Below are 20,734 nucleotides of genomic sequence, written 5' to 3' on the forward strand. Positions count from 1 at the left end.
TCTCCTGTGCCCACCTAGGCAGTCCCTGGGCAGCACAGTGTAACTGCAAGGACACACCTATTGATACACATGTCAGGAAGACGTATTGGTAGATTGAAAGTGGTAGTGATGGATGTCAGAGTGCAAGCAGAAAAGCTGGAAAATAGGTGCAAGGGAGGTGCAGGGAGAATATGAATTTCTTTTTGTCTTATATCAGGGTGGCAGGCTGCTCTCAGCTTCATCAAGTGCCACTGGTCGCATGTGAGGCAGATAATGGGTGATAGGATAGGATGTGGGAGCACAGTTCTGCTTCAGACTGGCCTTCCCTCTCACGTCTGCAGCAGGTATGCCTCTGGGCAGCACAGTTCAGTGAAAACGTCTGTAGGGGGTTGCAAACTGAGTATTTCTTGTTTTCTGGACAACAGGGAGAAAAAAATCAGTCAGATTTCTGGAACCTTTAGGTGTGCAGATGAGGTCAGCTGTGGTTCTGGCAGGATGATGTCTCTGCCCTGTGTGTGGGCAGCAGTATTCTGCTCCCTCATGGACTAAATCATAAAATTGGAACAGTTCAATTCTGGCTGATGGTATTGGGATGAAGGCAAGTTTCCAGGACTCATTTCTGTTCTGATTTTCCTGTCATTCCATTTTGTACTTGGGGGAAAATTCGATGAAAGTGGTGTTCACGCACTTCTAGTATAGACAGTGGACATTTTACCTCCTGCTCAAACCTGTCCAGCAAGCGAATTTACCCATGTGGTTTTGTTGACTGCTCCGTGACCCCAGCAGCTTTTGTGTCCATGGGTCATGCGCTTGCTGATACTCTACAATTGCACGTGTACTGTCCTAGCAGTGAGTATCATATAATAATTTAGGTTGGAAAAGACCTGTAAGATCAGCAAGTCCAACCATGACCTAACACTACCCTTTTGACGATTAAGCCACATCCACACATCTATTAAATACCTCCAGGGAAGCTGACTCTACCACATCCCTGGGCAGCCTGTTCCAATGTCTAACCACTCTTCTCTGTGAAGAAATTCTTCCTGACATCTAATCTAAACCTCCCCTCACACAACTTGAGACTGTTCCCTCACATCCTATTACTTCTCACCTGAGAAGAGTCCAGTACCCACCTTACTCCAGCTTCCTTTGAGGTAGTTGTAGAGAGCGATGAGGTCTGCCCTCAGCCTCCTCCACACTAAACAACCCCAGCGCCCTCACTACTTCTCATATGTCTTGTTTTCCAGCCCCTTTTACCAGCTCCATTGCTCTTTTCTGAACATGTTGCAGCAACTCAGGTTCCTTCTTGTACTGAGGGGCCCAAAGCTGAACATAGTACTCAAGGTGTGGCCTCACCAGAGCAGAGTACAGAGGGACAATCACTTCCCTAGTCCTGCTGGCCATGCTATTTCTGATACAAGCCAGGATGCCATTGGCATTCATGGCCACCTGAGCACACTGCTGGCTCATGTTCAACCAGCAAGTTGCCTTGTTCCCCTGGAGAGCCTTTCTCACATTAAACATCACTGTGACTGCCTGTGTGGCTGAGGCAAATTTACCCTGGCCACAGGTCTGAGGGTTGGTGTAGGACTGCAGGGCCTCTGTGGGAGGCGGAAATTCCTGCTGGATGCTTGTGGATATGGGGAACATGAATTTTTCCATGGTGGCCTTGCACTAGGTTCCCTTGTGGCCACGCTTGCAGAATGATCCCGTGGGGGTGTCGGCCAGGGCCTGGCTCAGCTCGTGCAGGAGCTGCTAGTGGTGATGGCAGCGGCAATGGGCCCTGCAAGGACAGTGCGGTCACTCAGCTCCACTGGGGACTTGGACTCCTGCACTGAGGGAGGTGGCGGTTCAAGTGCTGTGAGACCGGAAGGTTCAGTCAATGCCCACCTAACTCACCCTGTATGTATGCCATGGATTTCGGCAAGAGACTCTCAGAAAGCTTAGTTTGGTTTGTATCGTAAGTGAAATGTGTCTGTAGCACTTGAGGGAAGCTGTCATTCCTATTTACTGCATGTTTGGGGTTGTGGTTTGGGGCTTTTCTTCGTTATTATTACATTAACACTACATTGCTAACAGCTGAAGGAGATGCAGAAGTGTCATAGTTAAAGCATGTACAGGAAGCATAAACATATGATGGAGTGTAGTGGAAGAGCTAGGCTTGCCTAGCATTGTTAATGTGTTTTAATTAAAAAAAAAATATATCACTGACGAGTATTGGGTTTTTCAGCTGTTACTTTGAATGTTTTCGCTCTCCATGCTTTTTTTTTCTGTTGTTCCAATCAATCAGGTGAATCACAGAATCAGGAGGGGTTTCAGAAGCAGCCAAATCAGCAGTAGCACAGCTCTACCACTGTTCAGTATGGGATGCTCTTGGCACGCTGGAAGTATTATTATTATCGTTATTTTTAACCTAGTATGCAAAACTGGAATTCCTGCTAAAGTAAAAGCAAGAGGTTAAATGAAAGTGTTAATGTACTTGAGTTTTTCTCAAAACAGCAGTAGCAAGGGAAAGCAGATAGAGTTTGGTTTCCATAGAAGCAAAGGGAGAAAAAATATTGTCTCAAAACAGCTTTAATTCCTGTTTCACCTTTCTAGTTTTAACTCTTAGCCAGAAGTCTCAAAAGTAACCAGCTTGTCATGGGTCCTGCTTTCAAACTGCATGATTTCAATTCAGGGTTGCTAGAAACTAGAACACAGTAAAGGATTGTGTCCCAGTGAATAATTTCATATGTGTCACATTGTAGTTCTGGAACATTTGAAGCTGTAGCTGATGATTCAATCATAAACTAATTCAAGTTTAAAGATGTCATGGTGTGTAGTGCTGGCAGCCCTGAAGTTTTTCTTATCAGAACCATTAACATCTGAGTGCTTTGCGCAGTGCGCAGAGGAAGCGGTGTGTGGCTGCTGTGTGCTCGTGACAGTGGCCTTGCTCAAGTGGCTCATTGCTCAGAGGTTGTAGTCAAAAGCCTCTTGCTTTTTGTATGAGCTGATTTTTCTCTAAGATGGTAGTGAGTTAATTCCCAGCAGTGTCCTGGACATGGTTGTCATGTTTCTAGGAAGTCTCAGTAGGTTTTATTAACTTCCTTCCCATCAAATCTGGAGAGTTCAGAAGGGGAACAGTGTTGTGCTTACTGCGGTGATGTTGAGTAATGTGGTAGAGGGGCAGGAAGGACAGTAAGGCAACCTGGGCTGATTCCATATGCAGCCTGGTTTCATGCTGAGCAGTAGAGATGGCAGAGCTGTGACTCAAACCCAAAAGCTGCAGCTGTGTGAGCAGGAGCTGCACTGGGAACTTGGGTCCAGGCACACCCCAGGGCAGGCTTGCAGAAGGCAGAGCATGACCACGTGCTGGCTGTGTGAGCCTCTTGTGGTGCTGAGGATGCTGCTGGTGGCTGGACATTATTTTGTATCATGTAACCTGAGCCAGAGTGCAACATGACAATTATAAACAGAAAACTGATGATGATGTACAGAAGCTAAGTTTCTTTCCTTCATCTAAACTGCACTGTCCATTAGCGTATATATTCTTAATAGATGAGATTAACATCAATGATTATAATACTTATGTAGTGCAGTGTTAAGCTCTAACAGCATATGTACGTGTTGAAGAAGGTATCTATTAAGGATCAGTACTCTCGTTTCGTTTAACATCTGCATTAATGCTCAAGTAGTGCAGAGTTAACATTTTGATTATATTTGCAGATGATTCTGAAGTAAAGATATTGTAAAAGCTGGAAAGGGCACAGATGTGTGTCAGAACAATCTAGAAAAATCAGATTGACAGTAAATACCAGGTCAGTTTTGGAAAAAATGTGGAGCTGGCATTTTTGCAGAAATATAGTCCAAAACACCAAAACTGCATAATGTTCTAAGTATTAACTAGCATGCTAAAAACAGAAGTCAAGTCAAAAGCAGGTTGTATGCCAGATTGCAAAGAAATAAAGACTATAATTTCAGCTGTGTGAAAAGTGTTATGTTAGAGGTGATGGTATTCTTCCATTTGCAACGGCAGAAATTTCTAATCACTGAAGACATCCGAACTGGGCTTCTGACATTTCTGTGCTGCCTTTATGAGTTTCCTGAAAAGTGTGAACTGCCTTCATTTATTTCTGTATTGAAAACAATTTCTGAAACTGTAAAATGCCTGTTCCCCTGTGATGGTTTTAACAGAAACCTTAGCTCCTCCAGGATATTGGTCAGTGGCTGGGAGGAGTAAAACCCCTTTGTGATCTTTGAATGAGTAAATTATTCCTAGATCTTAGCTATGAGATCACATTTCCCAACCTACTCTAATTACTTCTGATATTGCTGTCCTGTTCTAGCTGTGCAAAGCTGTTGCTGGATCTAAAACAGTCACATAGAGTACTTGAAGTTCTTGAAGTTTCAAAGTTGCTTTTTTGTGTGTATGTGGAAACTGCTTGTGCACTTATGGATGCACACATGCTTTGGGAAGGGTGCCTTGTCTGTCTGGTATTTTTGTGTTAACATTTTTGGAATATGACATGGAACATGCAGTATCATAAACATCCATCTTATAACAACTCAGGTTCATGCAGGAAATCCCTCTTTCTTTAAGGGAGAAATAATTCTGCATAGTCGAGAGGTGGCTTCTAGCAAAAATTGTTTTAAATTTCATTTGGGTTCTAATGACCTGAGTATCAGTCCTCCAGAATGGTTGAGAAATGGGTGTAAGGTACCCCTAGGTAAATGGTGGTGATGGTGTTTTTGTCTTTTGTTCTTCTTTTTTTTTTTTTTTTTTTCTTTGTGTGTGGTTTGTGGCTAGAACGCCATAGTCGACTGTGATGATACAACCTATTCCTTTCTTCTGCTTGGTCTGCCATAGTCCCAGCAATGATACCGATGTCAGTCAACATCTTAGCTCAAGTCTGTTGAACCTCCAAGCTGAGGAAACAGCAAAGTCCCTAAACTCCTTAACAACTCTTTGGCTTACTAGTATTTGTTTGCCAATCTATTTTTGATAAAATAAGAGAGGGACCTGTCTCACCTGATGCTTAATGCTTTGCTCCAGATTTCCTGGGGCTCATCAGTAGTCCTTTCTCCTTGCTAGTTCTTGCAGTAACTGAATGTTTTTACAGCACAAACCAAAACTCGCGATTCCCAGGAGCTGTGAATGTTGGCAGTTGCGAAAACTGTCTCTCAGGCACTGTGGACATTTAACTTAAAAGAACTGGTCCAGTTGTTTGCTGGTAACAGTTCCAGGTTCAGCAGTGGTGCTGGAGGTGGTCAAAGACCTGACCCAATCCCTTGAAGTAAGGCATAGGCTTTGGGGATTGCCAGGGGTTGGCTAAGCTGCCCAATCAGCCCAGGAGGTTGCAGTGTAGGGCTAAGATTTTGCAATGTCACTGACGAGGTGTGATATCCTTCTTTCTGTTTGTTTGTTTTCTCTTCTCCCAGGGAATTCATAAGGGATGACTTCTGTTTGTTAATAGCTTTCAGTCGTGGTACTTAAAGTGTGACTAAACATTCAGCGAGTGCCACGAGAATACATGGTAAAAATGTATCCTGTTAGTTAACTGTGCTATGTAAATGGAGAATACTATCAAAATACTATACTGGAGAATGCTACCAAAACTACAGTTAGTGCTGGAAACAAGCAGAAGGTCTTGAAATATTTTACTCAACTGGAGGTGGTGGAAGAGGGTATGCTGAGCCTGCTGGCATCCTTCCCAGCCCCAGCAGAAATATAGTAGCTTAATACAACATGATAAATCAAGTGCAAAGTTACTTTTCTACCCCTGAATATTATATATTTGAATAATCTGTGATTCTGTTATGATAAAGGCAGCCTTCTAAATGAGTGGATGGGGGGGGAAGGAGGGAAGCAACAACGCCAGAAAGGATTTTTGAGGGCAAAGCTGGCCTTCCCATTTCTGCTGTGAAGCTTTAGGCAGAATGCTTTGTGTGTTGTGCAGATTTTTAAATTTTATTTCTGGTGCGTGCGCACCCTAGTTTCCTGCTGTGACTCATTTGCCTGGCTGTTTGTTTTAGAAAGCAAACAAAAGAGACCCAACTTCCCCACTTTCTATCCATGGTGGTATTTGGGAGTCTAAGTCTTGTAAGCCTAAATGCTATAGTTTCATAGGAGCCTCGTATAGTCAGCCGCCTGTGCAAAATCCTATTTGTGTTTACTCACCACGTTTTCCAACTGACAGCACTGTATTTATGCCTTTTCCTTTAATTTTCCATGAACTAAAATGGCAGCATATTGCAGGGATTCTCCAGAGCTGGATACGATGCTTGTTTACATCCCAAAGAAACAGGGGAAAGTACAAGAGTATATACAAAGTCCTGGAATTAAACAGATGAATACAAATCTCTTGGCGGTGTTGGAAGCTTGATGTGCTTTAATTAATTATGAAGTTAGTGAGTAGTGGGCACTGTATGAACATGTCAGAGTAAAGTAACCCTTCACAGGGCTTTTAGATCGATTCCCTTCTGTAAGGGCTCATACAAAATATCTCAAGAAATGATTTGGATTTTAAGATGACTCGGAAGAAAAGCAATTCTTGTTAGAGATGGTGGAGGAAACACAGTTCTGTCCTGCAATAGGGAAGGACTGCAAAGGGAGGGAAACTGCCTGGCATCCGAGCAGGAGCTCTGGGCCCAGCTGAGTCATCCGAAACACTTTACTGCTTATGCCTTGGCTGTGAACACACGTTACAGCCTGAGCTGAGTAAATATACCGCTGAATTCTGAAATACGAATAATAGTAATCCCAGTACCACAGCATTTTGTCAAGGTTTCTACCTCCTTCTTTTTACCTCCTTGAAGTCCCATTTTCAACTTCCTAATTTTCAACAGATTGTCTTGTTTTATTTGCAGTGCCAAGAGTCTGTCTCAGGATGATATTTTTTTTCTTAATTCCTAGCTTAATTTGAGTAAAAAAGTAATGTACTATTTTGGAGGAGGCAGCTAGGGGAATTACATTCTTTCTTACTGTTTGACAAAAATAAGTTCTGGAAAGCTCTTAGTTGGTAAATAATGTAATACAGTGGAAACTGCTGTGGGAAACAAGAAGAAAACAGTGGAGACCTTTAAAATGGCTTGCATGAAATTGCAACAGCCACTGAGAGGATGTATTTTCACAGCTGTATTTTGTTTGGAGGCAGGGGAGCTGAGGAGCTGACACTCTGGCTGACCATAGCATGAGAGCTGCTGATAGTGGATCCATAAGGACATTAAGACCTGGAACATGATGACTTATGGTAGGAAGCCTGGGATGAATTCTGGAAGACCAGATAGGAGAATGATGCCAAAAAGCCCTGACGTGTGTCCCAGTGCCTAGAGCTTTGTCAGGCCCAAGACAGTGGAGTGTTAAGCAATCTGCTGCAGCCATTGGCAAAAGGTTATTTACCTTCAAAGCAAGGTTGCAGAGCGAGCATGCCTGCTGCTGTGGCAGGGCAGTGCAATTGAATGCGCTCACTTAAAGTGAAGACTACATTCAAATCAAAACAAATTTGGTGTTGGCCTTATACCAATGTTTAGATGTCACCAGAAATAGAATTCATTTCCCACAAGAGCTCTTCTAAATCAGAGTTCAATATTCTTCAAAAAGTATCCTCTGTCTTTGGATCAGAGGTCAGAACAATCCACAGAAGTGTTAAGCTATCCATGAGTGACTAATATCAGTACTGCAGGTACAATCCATGCACTTGTCTGTTTATTCTGATGTCCTTTACACTGCAGACCATTTTTTTTCTGTCTGGAGGCACTAGCTCCTTTAGCTCGTAGGTAATTTACCAGCATGTGTACCTGGCTTCAGAAAATTCTGAGCATCTACCCTCTGAAAATGGCCTCTTTCAAGCTGTAAGGTATTGTTCTGTTAGCTTTAAAACTTTAAAGCATTAAAAAGGCAAAACCTTTGAGCAAAGAGCACATGAATAAATGGGATGAGATTTGATTTAGTTTCTATGGTACCTATGTGAAAACTGTTCTGCTATACACCTCCAGGGTAAGGACCTCCGCTCATGCTAAATAGTGCTCACTTTGGAGAACTGAGTTTTGCAATTTGTTCCTGATGGAACAATGCAGTAATTTAACTTCAGAATTAATGTACTTACAGAACCTCGTCTGTAAAGGGAGATAAATCCCACATGAAGAAAGAAAAAACTGTAAGAAAATTAGTGGATGAGACTGGGATGAACTTGCCGTAAGAATATTTTCACTTAAGGAAACAGCACATAAGAGGATGCTAAGCTGTAGTTATATGTAAGTTAGTATTTAAATTTCTAGTAAACAACAAAAAAAAAACATAACCCTATAGACTTTGTAAAAGGGGAGAAGATGCTTTTTATGTATTAAATTAGTGTAGGTATCTTTTGCATTCTTGTTTTCTCAACTGTAGGAAAAAGTCATGTTTTGGAGTTGATCATGAATGTTGTACCTTCATATTAGTAAGTGCTGCAGTTGGCAGATAATATTAAACAGCAGCATGGCTTCACTTTAGAGGTTCTTCAAACTTCTTTCTATGGAAAACAATAAAAATTATATAAAATTGTAGAAAGGTGAAGAATTGCATTTTTTTTCAGGTACCTGGATGTTAATTTCAGTATGCTTCAATTTCTTTCTTCTGTATCTCAGCCAAGCTCAATGCAAATTTCTAGAAATTAAATACTGTAATTGAAATGACCCCGTGAAATGTTGCAGAATTACGCCATTATGCCTGCTCTATGATCAGAATGATAAGCCTCTTCTCACCTTTCAGCAAAAGTTTAAAAGTTTCGTGATAATGAATGATTTGGCATTAAAGCACTATTACCCCTACAAAATAGGCTAAGGCATGTCTTAGTGATAATACACCTTCTAAAAACATAATGCAATAATAGATCTATGTTATTGTCCAGTAGTAAGTGCCAGTAGGAAGTGATACCTTTGCTTTTATTTTTTTAAACAGCTAAATTCATTGTTGGTTAGGAGTCTCCCAACCATTCATGCAAACCAGAGTTTGTTGCTGACACATTTATATAGTTATATGTAAATATAGTAAAGAGCTTCTCTTAATGCATGTGTACACTGAGAAGCCAAATTTAGATGATGGCTGATATATGGTGATAGTCGACATAGCACAGATGTTTGTTGTGTATTTTGAGATGTCTCTTATAAGAATCATGGTCTGTAGGAGGGCTGGTGAGTGGCAGTTAGAGATCTATTAAACTACCATGTCTTAGTTGTGACATCCTGATGTGGTTCTCAAAGCTAAATAAAACACAGGAAAATGATATAAAAAGAAAGAGCACGCCTAGGTAATTGTTACCAGGACTGAATGTTTGCATCTCAGAGTTCATAAGTGCGGTCAAAGCAACCAAGAGCAGTCCTAAATAAACAAACATTTATCCAAGTGAGTCAAAATGCATTTGAGAGCTTCGTAGCATCTTCACTGAGCTGAATTCTTCACCAGTAGGAGCAAGTGTTTAGTAGCATATAAAAGAGCAAATGTTTCTGGGACAGGTAGAGAGCATGAAGGAAATAATGCCATTTTGAAAAATTCTGCGAAGGTCAATGAAACTTGGACTACTTGAGTGGTTATATGACACTGCATTGTTATGGCACTGCATAGTTCCTTTTTTAACATAAGAATGTTAATGTAGAACCTGGCATTGCTGACATTTTTGGGAGACTATTTTGGTCATTAGAGAGCTTAAGGCTGCAGGAATTAAGCAACACTTCTGAACACTGTTCATATGTCCATTGTCTTCCAAGTTTTTACCTAAACTTCTGAAAATCAGAAGTATACTAAATGCTTAATAACTGAGGGCCAGATCTTTTTTGTTCACAATGTGGGAAAAGCCATCAGTACATATTTATATTTGTTTGCTGTATACTTTTCATGAGTTCATGAAAGCCACAAGGCTTAAAGTGTCTTTTTCATATAGGTAAGTCTTGTGTATGCCATCTGGATCTTAGATTTAGTAATAAAGGCAGCATTAGATTTTGAAGAGCAAAAATGTTTTATGACAATTCATTGAATTATTAGGGCACCTTACAGAATGTTTACAAATCAAGTACTAGTACAAAAATGAGTACATCTTGCTTGAGATCATGAGAAGTGAAGCTGAAGGCAGGGAAACTCATCTTTTTAAATCATGACATTTATACTGGACACATACAGCGATCGAAGGAATAGACAGATATAGAAGAAGAGAATTATTTCAGAAACATTGAGTTTTATGCTGCTTGTTCCATGTGCTAAAATGACTTTTTTTTCCAGTAAAGGCTGAAAACTGAATTTGAGGGATGTGTATTGCAAGGGGTTGGAATGGCAGGAATGGGGTCGATCCTGTCCTTTTGTATTTGTAGGTGAAGGCGTGCTCAAATGGAAAGGCAGGTTTAAGCAAATTCCAGTGCTCTATGATTGCTAAACTTTGCCTGTTATGTTTAAAGATGCAATTTCTACATAGAAGTCCCTAAAATACAGAATGCTTACACTGAGAAGTCTCTCTGTCATTAAAGCGCATCTGTTTGAGTCAGGTAGAAAGGAGTTAATATGTCTTCATGAACTGAAGCCAGTAGCTGGATAGTGTGAAAATTGTGTAGTTTGGCCAAAGCATTTATAGTAATGGAAAATATTTACATTAAATCATATTGAAGTCTAGAAAACCATCTGACATTTCAGTATTTTTTGTAATAGAGATTAACAAAACTTTATGCTAATGTGTCATACAGAAGCAGTAGTTCCTTTAAGTACGGTATGTTCCTTATCTGGCCTACTTATATATACTGTTTTGCAGTTGTAGGCTTCTAATAGACTTTGGCAAGAAACGCTGCGTTAATGTTTTATGCTTGTTAAACCTTTTGAGGAAGGGAAACTAATAAGTTAAACAACTTGTGTTTTTTTTTCATGTTTTCTTCACAGAGGAAAGCAGCACAAAAGCAGTTCTGTGGAGTGCTTTTGCTTTCCAAAAGGTATAAAAGTGTAGGGAAGAGTCTTACAGTGATCTCCTAATGCACAAAAAAAAAAAAAAAAAAAAAAAAAAAAAAAAGAGAGAGAAGAAAAAAAGGAGACAGACTTTTTTTTTTTTTAAGGCAGAAGTATTTTTTTTCTGTTTTCAGTAGTACTTTTTAAGATCAGATAGAAGGGGAACCTGACTGTGAAGAAAGCAGAAGACTGTAGAGACATATCTTGATCCTGCACACCTCCCTCAGATGGGGGGTCCATTATCTTAAACGCAGCTGTGTCTGTAACGATGTGTGACAAAGTCATAGCAACCATATGACCTGAGGGATGTTGTGAAAAGCATATGCACAAAAACTCATCTGCTTTTAGTATGATAAAAATATGAATAATTCTTTAGAGCTTTATGCAATCAATTATCTGTGAAGCACGTTCATTTCTTCTGCACTAGGAAGATGCCGCTGGGGTCAGACCGCAGCCCCAAGCAGTTTCTTGGAAATGTGCCTCCCGGGATAGGAACTTCAAACCAAACACCCAACAAACAAGCCATTCTGGACAGCATTTGCTGCATAGTGCTTAATAATAATAACAGTAATAAAAATCTTCCTTGAATAAATGGTGACTTGCCAGCTGGGCGTTTTCCAAAATTCATTGACTTGCTGGTTTCCAAGATTGCCTGTGCAGGGGGAACAGAGAGAAAAAAAGTATCTGAAAATATCTGCATAAATGAAGTGAACAGGAATAAAACTTGCAAGTTGGCATAAGTTTAACTAAGCAAATAAAATCCTTGTCTCTGGAAAAACATCATGCAAAAGACCAGATCTGATGTCTGGTACTGATGTAATAGGAATCTCTTGAGAGTGGTATCATCTGAGAAGGTGTCTGGTCAATACAGATTCCATGGAGTTTGCAGTCTGAATGGCAGAGTGAGGCAAGAATAAGAGGCGGCACACTTCACAGGGTCTTCATTGAAACTTCATCATTATGTTCATTGTCCAGCCATCAAACCCATCTTTAAATTGTCATCACTTTGGTAAGGAGAGTCTTGTAAAGAGAAAGTTGATCTGTGGAATGGCAGTCCCAAACTTCAGATGTGCATTTGGAATTCCCTGAATTTGATGTGCTGCTCCCTGGTGCATGGCAGAGCATGAGCATAAGAGTGGATTTGTCCTGACTCTGTCAGCATCTTTTGTCCAACAAAGTTTCTTCCTCTGTGTCACACATTCTGCAGATAACAGCAAAAATAATAATAAAAAAAAAATCTCTGAAGACAAATGGTCTTAAAATATCCTCATATGAATCTCTCACTCTGGAGGAGCAGGGAAACAGGCTTCTAAGGCTTAATCCTAAAAAGATTAGTTAAACTGGAGTTTTTGCCAAGCTAGTGAAAGTATCACTGGACATTCAGCTGGAATGGAAAGATGAATGGAACAATCTTTCTGAAAAGTTTTCACAGAGTACTCAAGGAACTCCAAAGGAAGCAAATTGGTATTCATTTCCCATCATCTCTCCTTGTGCTCTTTTCTGCAATTTCCCCATTGTTTCCCCATTCTGCTTTTTTGAAGACGTTGCTCTTACCTGAGTTGAAATTTTTATACTTATTCTTACTGAGTTGCATCTAGTGTTTTCAGGCTGTTTAATTGAATGATCAATATAAATGTAAATCTGCTCCATGTGGGACCCATGGGCTGCAGGGGGACAGCCTGCTCCACCAGGGGCCTCTCCACAGGCTGCAGGGGAACTGCTGCTGCCTGCCTGGAGCACCTCCTGCCCTCCTGCTGCACTCACCTGGGGGTCTGCAGGGCTGCTTCTCGCTCCTCTCTCCCAGCTGCTGTTGTGCAGCAGGTTTTTCACCAGTCTCAAATATGTTCTCCCAGATGCCCAACCAGCATCCCTGATGGGTTCATCTGTGGCTAGCTGTGGGTCCCTTTTTGGAGCTGGCTGGAGCTGGCTCTGATCTAATGTGGGGCAGCTGCTGGGCTCTTCTCATAGAATCCACTCCAGTAGACCCCTGCTTCCCAAACTTTGTCACATAAACCTAATACATTGTCCTGGAGTTTCTCTGGTGTCAAATCCCTGCATTTGGTATGGTTACCAAATTTAATACCAGTGCTGTGTATTGCGTTTTTCAATAAATGAATGAAAATATTGAATGATAGGAGACAGTACAACACCCAGAGGAATTTCGTTTGATTTAAAAAAAAAAAAAAAAAAAGAAAAAAAAAAAAGAAAAAGAAAAAAAGAAGTAAGGCTGGAATGGGATCTAAGTTATTATGTTTGATCTAAAAGCAGCATGGTGAAGCCTGTGTCATTTCTGGCAGTGCCTGCTTGATCTACTCTTAAATATCCCTGGTGATGGCCAATCCTCACAATTTACTGCAACATCTTTCTGTGCTTAATCCTTACAGTTTAAGAGTTTTGATATCTGTTTTCAGAGGATTGTCTTTCACTCATTCCTTTTCTGTGAATTCTCAAAGATAGTGGTTAGTGCAGACTGCTGGCAGTTTCCCAAGCATGCAACGTGAATTTCTTTAAGTCTAGCTCATTTCAGAATGTCATGTTTCTAGCTACTCTCTTGCAGAGAAACTTGACAGTTTCTATGCTACGCAAATCGTTTTTGTATTCAGCCATAGTAATTCGACATAGCTTCCACTGTTATTCTCATGTTAGCCAGTTAGGAAATAAAGTCAGGGGCCAGTCTTTCTGTCTGTGTGATTTGAATGGGTGGCACTTCAGCTGTCAGTCTCAGCTTCTCCCTCAAATTTCTAACAGCTTTGTTTGCAGTTGCCTGGCAAGGACAATTTTTGCAGAAGGACTCCCTGAAGGGCAAAAGGGAGCATAGTACTGTATTTATATAGAGAATTTACTTTGCCTTTTTGTGGTGGTGAATCTTTGCTAAGGAAATTAAGTAGTAAACACAAGTATTTGTAAAATACCTGGCACACACTGTGACAGAAGGCAGAGTAAAAATCTTCTCTGAAAAGAAAAACCTCTTATTTAATCAGTGTTCACTTGCTATGTGATACCAGAAAGCAGAATTTGAGAACCAGCTGAAAAACAGAGTGAAGAGGAAGAACAGATTAATGCAGCTTTGAAGTGCAGTTAGCAAAGAGCTACCTGACAGTGGAGATAGACAGCAGTCTTTGTTCTCATAGAGAAATGCATTCAAGTAACGTTCAAATAGTTTTGCTTAATGGCACCTCCTTATTTTGGATGTTAGTTTTTTCTCTACACTGTCTTGAGCACAGGGAAATAGCTATTTTTTTTAGTTGATTTTTATTTTACTGTTTTCTTCTCTCTGCCTCCAGTGGTTGTAAAGCAGTGTATTGACAAAACAAACAGTAAAATGAAATGGGTGCCTCCATTTGCAGTGGAAAGGTTTGTTACCTTTATGTAGCAGGCATGTTGAAACAAAGTTTAACCACACAATTCAGAGTTGTTTTGCCTTCTAGAGGCATTTGCCTTCTCCTCTCTTTGCAGGAGGAGGGCTGTGTATAGTGTGCACTTTCCCCTGCCTGTCTGCACCTCTGCTGCACGTGCAGGTTAGGAAAGGTCTCCCAGAAAGGGTCTCAGAGCAAAATGCTTAGCTGCTTGGTCTGTACATGGGAAGAATACGTGATGTTGTGGCTGGTAATAGGAAGAGTTTGAACTTTTATTTCAGACTGTCTGGTTCTGTCTTTGTTAGTTTGTAAGATGGAAGGATTTTTCCTCTTATTTGAGACCATTTATAGCCAAGAGTTGTCATTTTTGAATATTCAGATTCCATTTCATCTGGCCAGCATTTCTGATTGTTCATTAAAAGGTGTCTTTCATCTTGTAGAAGTATAGACTGGAAAGTTTGTCGTTAGAGTGTAGAAGCAAAGTTAAAAAACATTAGGAATACCACAAATAAACTAATGCCTCTGATATTTCATTGAATGATATAATAGAATGGCTCAGGTTGGAAGGGACCTCATAGATCATCTAGTGTGTCCTGTCCCCGTCCCGTCCCCCCCCTCCCCCCCATAGGTAGGGATGCTAGATCTGGTTGCTCTGGGCCTCGTCTAACCTGGCCTTGAACACCTCCAGGGATGGGGCATCCACAACCTCTCTGGACAACCTGTGCCAGTGCTTCACCACCCTCTAGATAATAGGAAGAAATTCTTCACTTAATCTAAATCTTCAAGTTTACAACCACTCCCGCTTGTCCTGTCATTGTCTGACTGAGTGAAGAGTCACTCTCCATCTTTTTTATAAATTCCCTTCAAGTACTGAAAAGTCTCGATGAGGTCTCCCCAGAGCTTTCTCTTCTCCAGGCTGAACATCCCCAGCTCTCTCAGCCTGTCTTCATAGGAGAGGTGCTCCACCCCCTTGATCATCTTTGTAGTCCTCCTCTGGACACACTCTAACAGCTCCACATCCTTCTCGTGTGGGGGGCCCCAGACCTGGATGCAGCACTCCAGGTGGGGCCTCACGAGGGCAGAGCAGAGGGGGACAATCACCTCCCTCCACCTGCTGGCAACTCCTCTGTTGAAGCAGCCCAGGATGCAGTTGGCCTTCCGGGCTGCAAGCGCACACTATCGGCTCATGTTGAGCTTCTCATCCACCAGAACCCCCAGGGCCTCTGCGGGGCTGCTTTCAGTGAGTTCTTCTCCCATTCTGTACTCATGTCTGGAACTGACCTACTTCTGTCATAGTGCTTGCTGTAGTTCACACAATTTGGATACATTTGGTCATATTAGAACTTTGGTTTGTTATTTGAATGAAACCTCTGAAAGTTTTGATTTTCTTCTTCTATTGTAATTATACATTCAGTATGTTTGAATGTAACAAATACAATTAGTGTGGACGTTTTTCCTAAGAAATTGATCTATGGAATGATTTAACTCCCTGGTCTGATTACGTTAAAAGGGAAACTTATATTTATAAGCTGTAATAGATTTGGACAAACTTGTTAAGTATAAAGAAATTCAGTATTTATATATATGAGTGTGTATAAAATATATATATTTTATACGTTTATAAAGTTATTTTTCTTCCTTTAGAATCTTTTTTTGATATATGTTCTACATTACTTTAGAACCTGCAGTTATTTAAACCCTCTATGTCTATATAATAGTACTATTCTTATATACATTACATATGTTGAATTACAAGTAATTTTTCAAAAACTGTACTTGAATGCACTGGTTTCTCTCCTCTTTATGTTAGAGCAAACTTGCAGGTAAACAAATCTGAATTATATCTTAATGAAATTTCCAGGGTTCAGTGACTGGGAAGTAAAGCCAAATAGGTCTTTTAGTCATCTTTCGGGTTCATTGCATGTGGTGACATGGAATTAGTTTAATATGTGGCTTTGGGGTTATTTTGGGGGTATTTATGACTTAAAAAAAAAAAAAAATAAGAAATAACTAGGAGGTTTTGAAAGGCAAGAAAGGAAACAGAAAAATCTATTTCAGAATGTTTTAAAAAACAATACTGTACATTTTTCCATCTTCAAAATGAAACTTTTGACAGGTGTTAGTCTTATGCTGAGGAAACCACTTGTAGGTACAGGACCGTTTATATATGGTGGAAGAAATTGCAGTGAATCACTGTGTATTGCAGTGCAGACTGGTCACTAGGGTTTTACTATGTTAATCTTTTCTGCACACCTGTGAAAAAAATCCCTCTTTTGAGGCTGGTACAGCTCTGCTGACCTCATCAATCAGAGGGTTTTCTTTCTATATTACATTTGAGCTGGGCAACATCACACTGCTAAGCTCCTGGTTTTCAAGGTGTAGTCCATATCCCCCCTTCCTGCCTTTGATCCATAAAGGGCTCCAGGAAATGATGACTAAGAATGTCATATTATTTCAGATGTGTAAAAATCCACAAGATTTCTGAGGATGTCCACTGCTCCCTTGGAAAAAAAAATAGACCTATAAAACGCAAAAGGCTGAGAACAACCCCAGCACTGCCAGTCTGTTGTTTCTGGCAGTCCTGGCCAGTCTTGGTACCTGCTGTTGGCCACGGGCATCCTGTGCAAATTAACGCTCTTACTGGTGGAGCCTCTGCAGTCTTTCCCGTCCTGGGAAATTTTTCATGGTGGATAGAAAAGAGAAAGTGAGGAAAATGTGTACTATAAACTGACGATTGGCACTGGGGAGCCATGAAATGATTTTGATTGTGAGTGGCTTTTCAGATTCTTGTTTAAGTAACTTTTGGCTGAAAGCAGAGCGGAACTAATCCTCTTCTGAGTAGTCATTGGCACTTTCATTTATTTTATAGATGGTATGCCAAGAAAGATTGCATTGGCTAGTAGAAATTTGAGACAGTGACCAAGTGAAGAGAACAAAGTGGTGTTTCAGAAGACATGATAAATTTGGCAGTAACTTCATCCCAGTTCCCTTAGACCACTTCTTGTGATCCCCACCAAGGGAAAAACCTGCTCCAGGAAAATAGTAAAAATGCCATATTTTCCATGTTGGCTTTCTCTCTTCGTCTCTGACCATTTCTTTCCATATGTTATCTAAATTGTTCAAATGGAGTGATTGTGTTTCAGTTACTATCAAAGGATCTTCAGTTCATACATAAGCCCATTTACCACCTCTTCCCGTACTCTCCAGTCTTTTTTCTTTCTTTCTTTTAAGATGTTTTTCTAGGATTGCAATTACTCTTGTCTTCTGTGGTTACAAACTGCACACAGTCATGTTTGTCCTTAATCCTGGAGACTGACCATCTTTCTCTGTTTAAACTTGGCTTACTTCAAGCAAAAACCCCCACACTTCAGTGATTCCAAGAAAAAAGGAACATAACCACAAGGTTTCCCCAAAGATTTTGCATACATCTGATTCACTTAACCTCAAAGATAATAAATTATGGAGAAAGTTGGACTGCTTCCATATATTCACCATGTTCTGTAATAAAGCTGAACTCTTTTTTTTTTTTTCTGAGACACTGGAGAAGACTGTGTTCAGTCAGAGCAAGTGTGCTGCTGAGCGTGTTTGTGGAGTGCATAATACCACTGTTTTGACCATTGATTATTCTGTCTGCTTTTTTGTTTCTAATGATTGACTATTGTGCTATTAAAGGAAAGCAAAATAAGTTATGAGGCAGATTTTTTATTTTTTTTTAAAGAATAAATACTCTGTTCCAGAAAAAATAAAATCTTTAAATGTCTCATTGGATGACAGACAAGAACAAAAGCTTTATTAAAGGTTTGTTAAAGGATTTCAGAAAAATCCTCTTAATAATTCAATGAAATAGGTTGTTTCAGGAGAATGGAGTAGATTCTTAATGAAAAACTGTTGACTTCTATCACTTCACACAAAAAGCAACACCACAGAAAGCATTTTCTCTTCCTGTGACACTTAGTAATGTCAGAAACATATTTGTATGATACTCTAGTTGTAGTTTGCAAGAGCATATAAAAGCTGCATAATGATATTCTCCATCTGAGATTAGCTGGTTGTGTTGATGTAGTTACAATAAACACTTCAGCCTGATAAACAGTGGTTTCAGTGTTTATGGTAGTCATTGCTAAGTTCCTGATTTTTACTGTGCAACTTTCCTTTTTTGTACTTCTGTGTCATGTCTTAGTAGAAAATAGTTCATAGATTGGCTTTAGCTTGACATTTCTTCACTGTTGCAATACATATCATGCTGATTTTTCTTTTCTTTTTTTTCTTTTCTTTTTTTTAAAAACTAACATAGTCTGATATGTATTTTCTGAAAAGTGGCACTAAAAGTTTGTACAACATGTAAATACCCAACTTAGGAGCCATGCATAACATGCATGGCCTCTTCTTGTATTAGCAATTATTCTTTCCTGAAGGTTTTCAGCAGAAATATTCTGAGCTTGGTGCGTATTTTTCAGGATATTTCTGCACATGTTAAGGCTCAAGTAGTGTTGCCCTGCTTTTGCTGGACAAAGGGAATGATATCTTCTATGATAAGACAATCAATGAGAGCACGTGAAGGACTTCACAGGGTTAAGGAGCTGGCAGACAGACCCCAGAGCCTGCTCGCTCCACGCCATCACAGCTGGATTTGTTGAATTATTTTAGTGTTTTTACTAAGGGTATGGTATGAATCATACAGCAAAAGGTTTCACTTTTATTACTGAAAACAAATACTCATTTTAAACATGAACCTAAAAGAATTCAGACTATTGAATTGGTTTGGCACACTGTCGATGCTGAAATCAGCTCCAGTTTATATGCCTGAGGAGCCCAAGCAGAAGAACTGGCAGGAGAAGGAAACTAACTCAGCACGTGGCATTTGGGGCAGTGTAAGGGAGTGGTGAATTTCTGCAGCTTTCCATCCTCTTTTCTTGATTTGAATTCTGTCTGGATTTCAAATCAGTACTCTGAATTTGCTTGACTGCTTATGTCAGTCTTGTGATTAGTTTATGTAGTCAGTTGTTGCTTCTGGATTTGAGTAAGAAATGGCCATGAAAAAAAGCTTTATAAAATGGGCCAAAACTTACTATTGTCTTAAAGTGGGTACAGCAGTAACTGGACTGTGCTAAAATAATAATAATAATAGCAGATACATGTTCAATGCCAGGAAGATTTGGACTTAATTTTAATAACTAAAAACTGACACAGGAAGGAAAATGCAGTATGCGTACTAAGAATATAGATTAGTGATACAGGAAAGTATCACTTAAGTAGATTAAGTTACTGGCTCCTTAATTTTAAAGGATATCTCAAAATGTTTCTTGTAATATATTTCAGATTCTCTTGACACTGCAGTCTAAGATATCATATAAACAATGGCTATAATTATCTGTTTCTCAATAGAAGACAATTCAAATCCTTCTCCTCGGCAAAATGAACTATGATGGGTGTTTGCTAAAGATGAAGTAGCAATATTTCAGCCCGATTAATTACAAAGAGGTGAATATTTGCTATGAAGCCTGATCCTACAGGAAAATTAACTTCTAAGAGCAGGAGGAGAAGCACTAACAGGGCTTTCTTTGCAACACTCCAATGTGTAACTCCACATTTTTCTCAAAAGCTTATATTCAAGACCATCTCTATGTGTACAGGTAGCTATTTTATCAGAAAGCCACACAGGGGGCTCTGTTAGCAGTCTGTGCACTGGAAGACTATTGTGGCAGTTAGAACTATATCAGAGGAAAGGATAATAGAAATTTTTCATCCCTGAATATAGGGGATCGTTGAAATTATCAGTAACATTAAAATAATCAGCTTTGTCATTCAAAGGATGGGTATGTGTCAAATATATAGAAAGGTGAATTTTTCTGCATCAGAATTATGGAAAGCACTTGAACAGTTAAATAGTATACTCCAGAAGGTGACACTGTTGGCTGCAGAACAGTTGGCCTCCTGGACCCAGTTCTTTGTGTGTATGTGTTTGTTTGTTTGTTTCTAGCACTCTCAAAAATGATGTGACACACCATCCTTTTGGCCAGATTGACAAGAGAGGAGCTCTTTGGTAGCAAGTTGTTTTCCCCCCAGCTAGTTTGTGTTCCCCCAGAGTTGTCATCTGCTGCTCCTTCAATGCCCCAGGAGTAGAGATGCTCGCTAAGGGGCCATGCTTTTTAGAGACCTCACCAAAGTGATATTGGAGTGTTTAGTAGACGTTTGTTAAAAGTTAGTCTCATAGTCCATACTGATGTAAGGTTAGTACAGAGGTATCTTGGCTGCCTTTGATAAGAGGATGACTGAGAGGACATGTATGCGTGGCCCAGGGAGAGCTTCTCGGCCCGCTCCAGGGGTTTGGCCTCTGCTGGGACATATTGGAAAAGCTCCTGGTTAATCCTTCGGCAGAAGGGTTCAGGAAGGACAGCTGGAGAGGAGACATCATGTGGATGAGTGTGGGAGGGATTATTTTCTTTATCAGTGTGTGCAT

General features: G+C 40.2%; 1 protein-coding gene across 3 annotated transcripts in view; it reads left to right on the top strand.

Annotated features, from left to right (window-relative positions):
- The window catches only part of UST (uronyl 2-sulfotransferase), a 170,793-nt gene that overhangs the window by 37,739 nt on the left and 112,320 nt on the right, over positions 1-20,734 (top strand). The window lies entirely within an intron of this gene.

The sequence above is a fragment of the Oxyura jamaicensis genome, chromosome 3 (genome assembly GCF_011077185.1).
Source record: "Oxyura jamaicensis isolate SHBP4307 breed ruddy duck chromosome 3, BPBGC_Ojam_1.0, whole genome shotgun sequence".
In the NCBI taxonomy this organism is placed as follows: Eukaryota; Metazoa; Chordata; class Aves; order Anseriformes; family Anatidae; genus Oxyura; species Oxyura jamaicensis.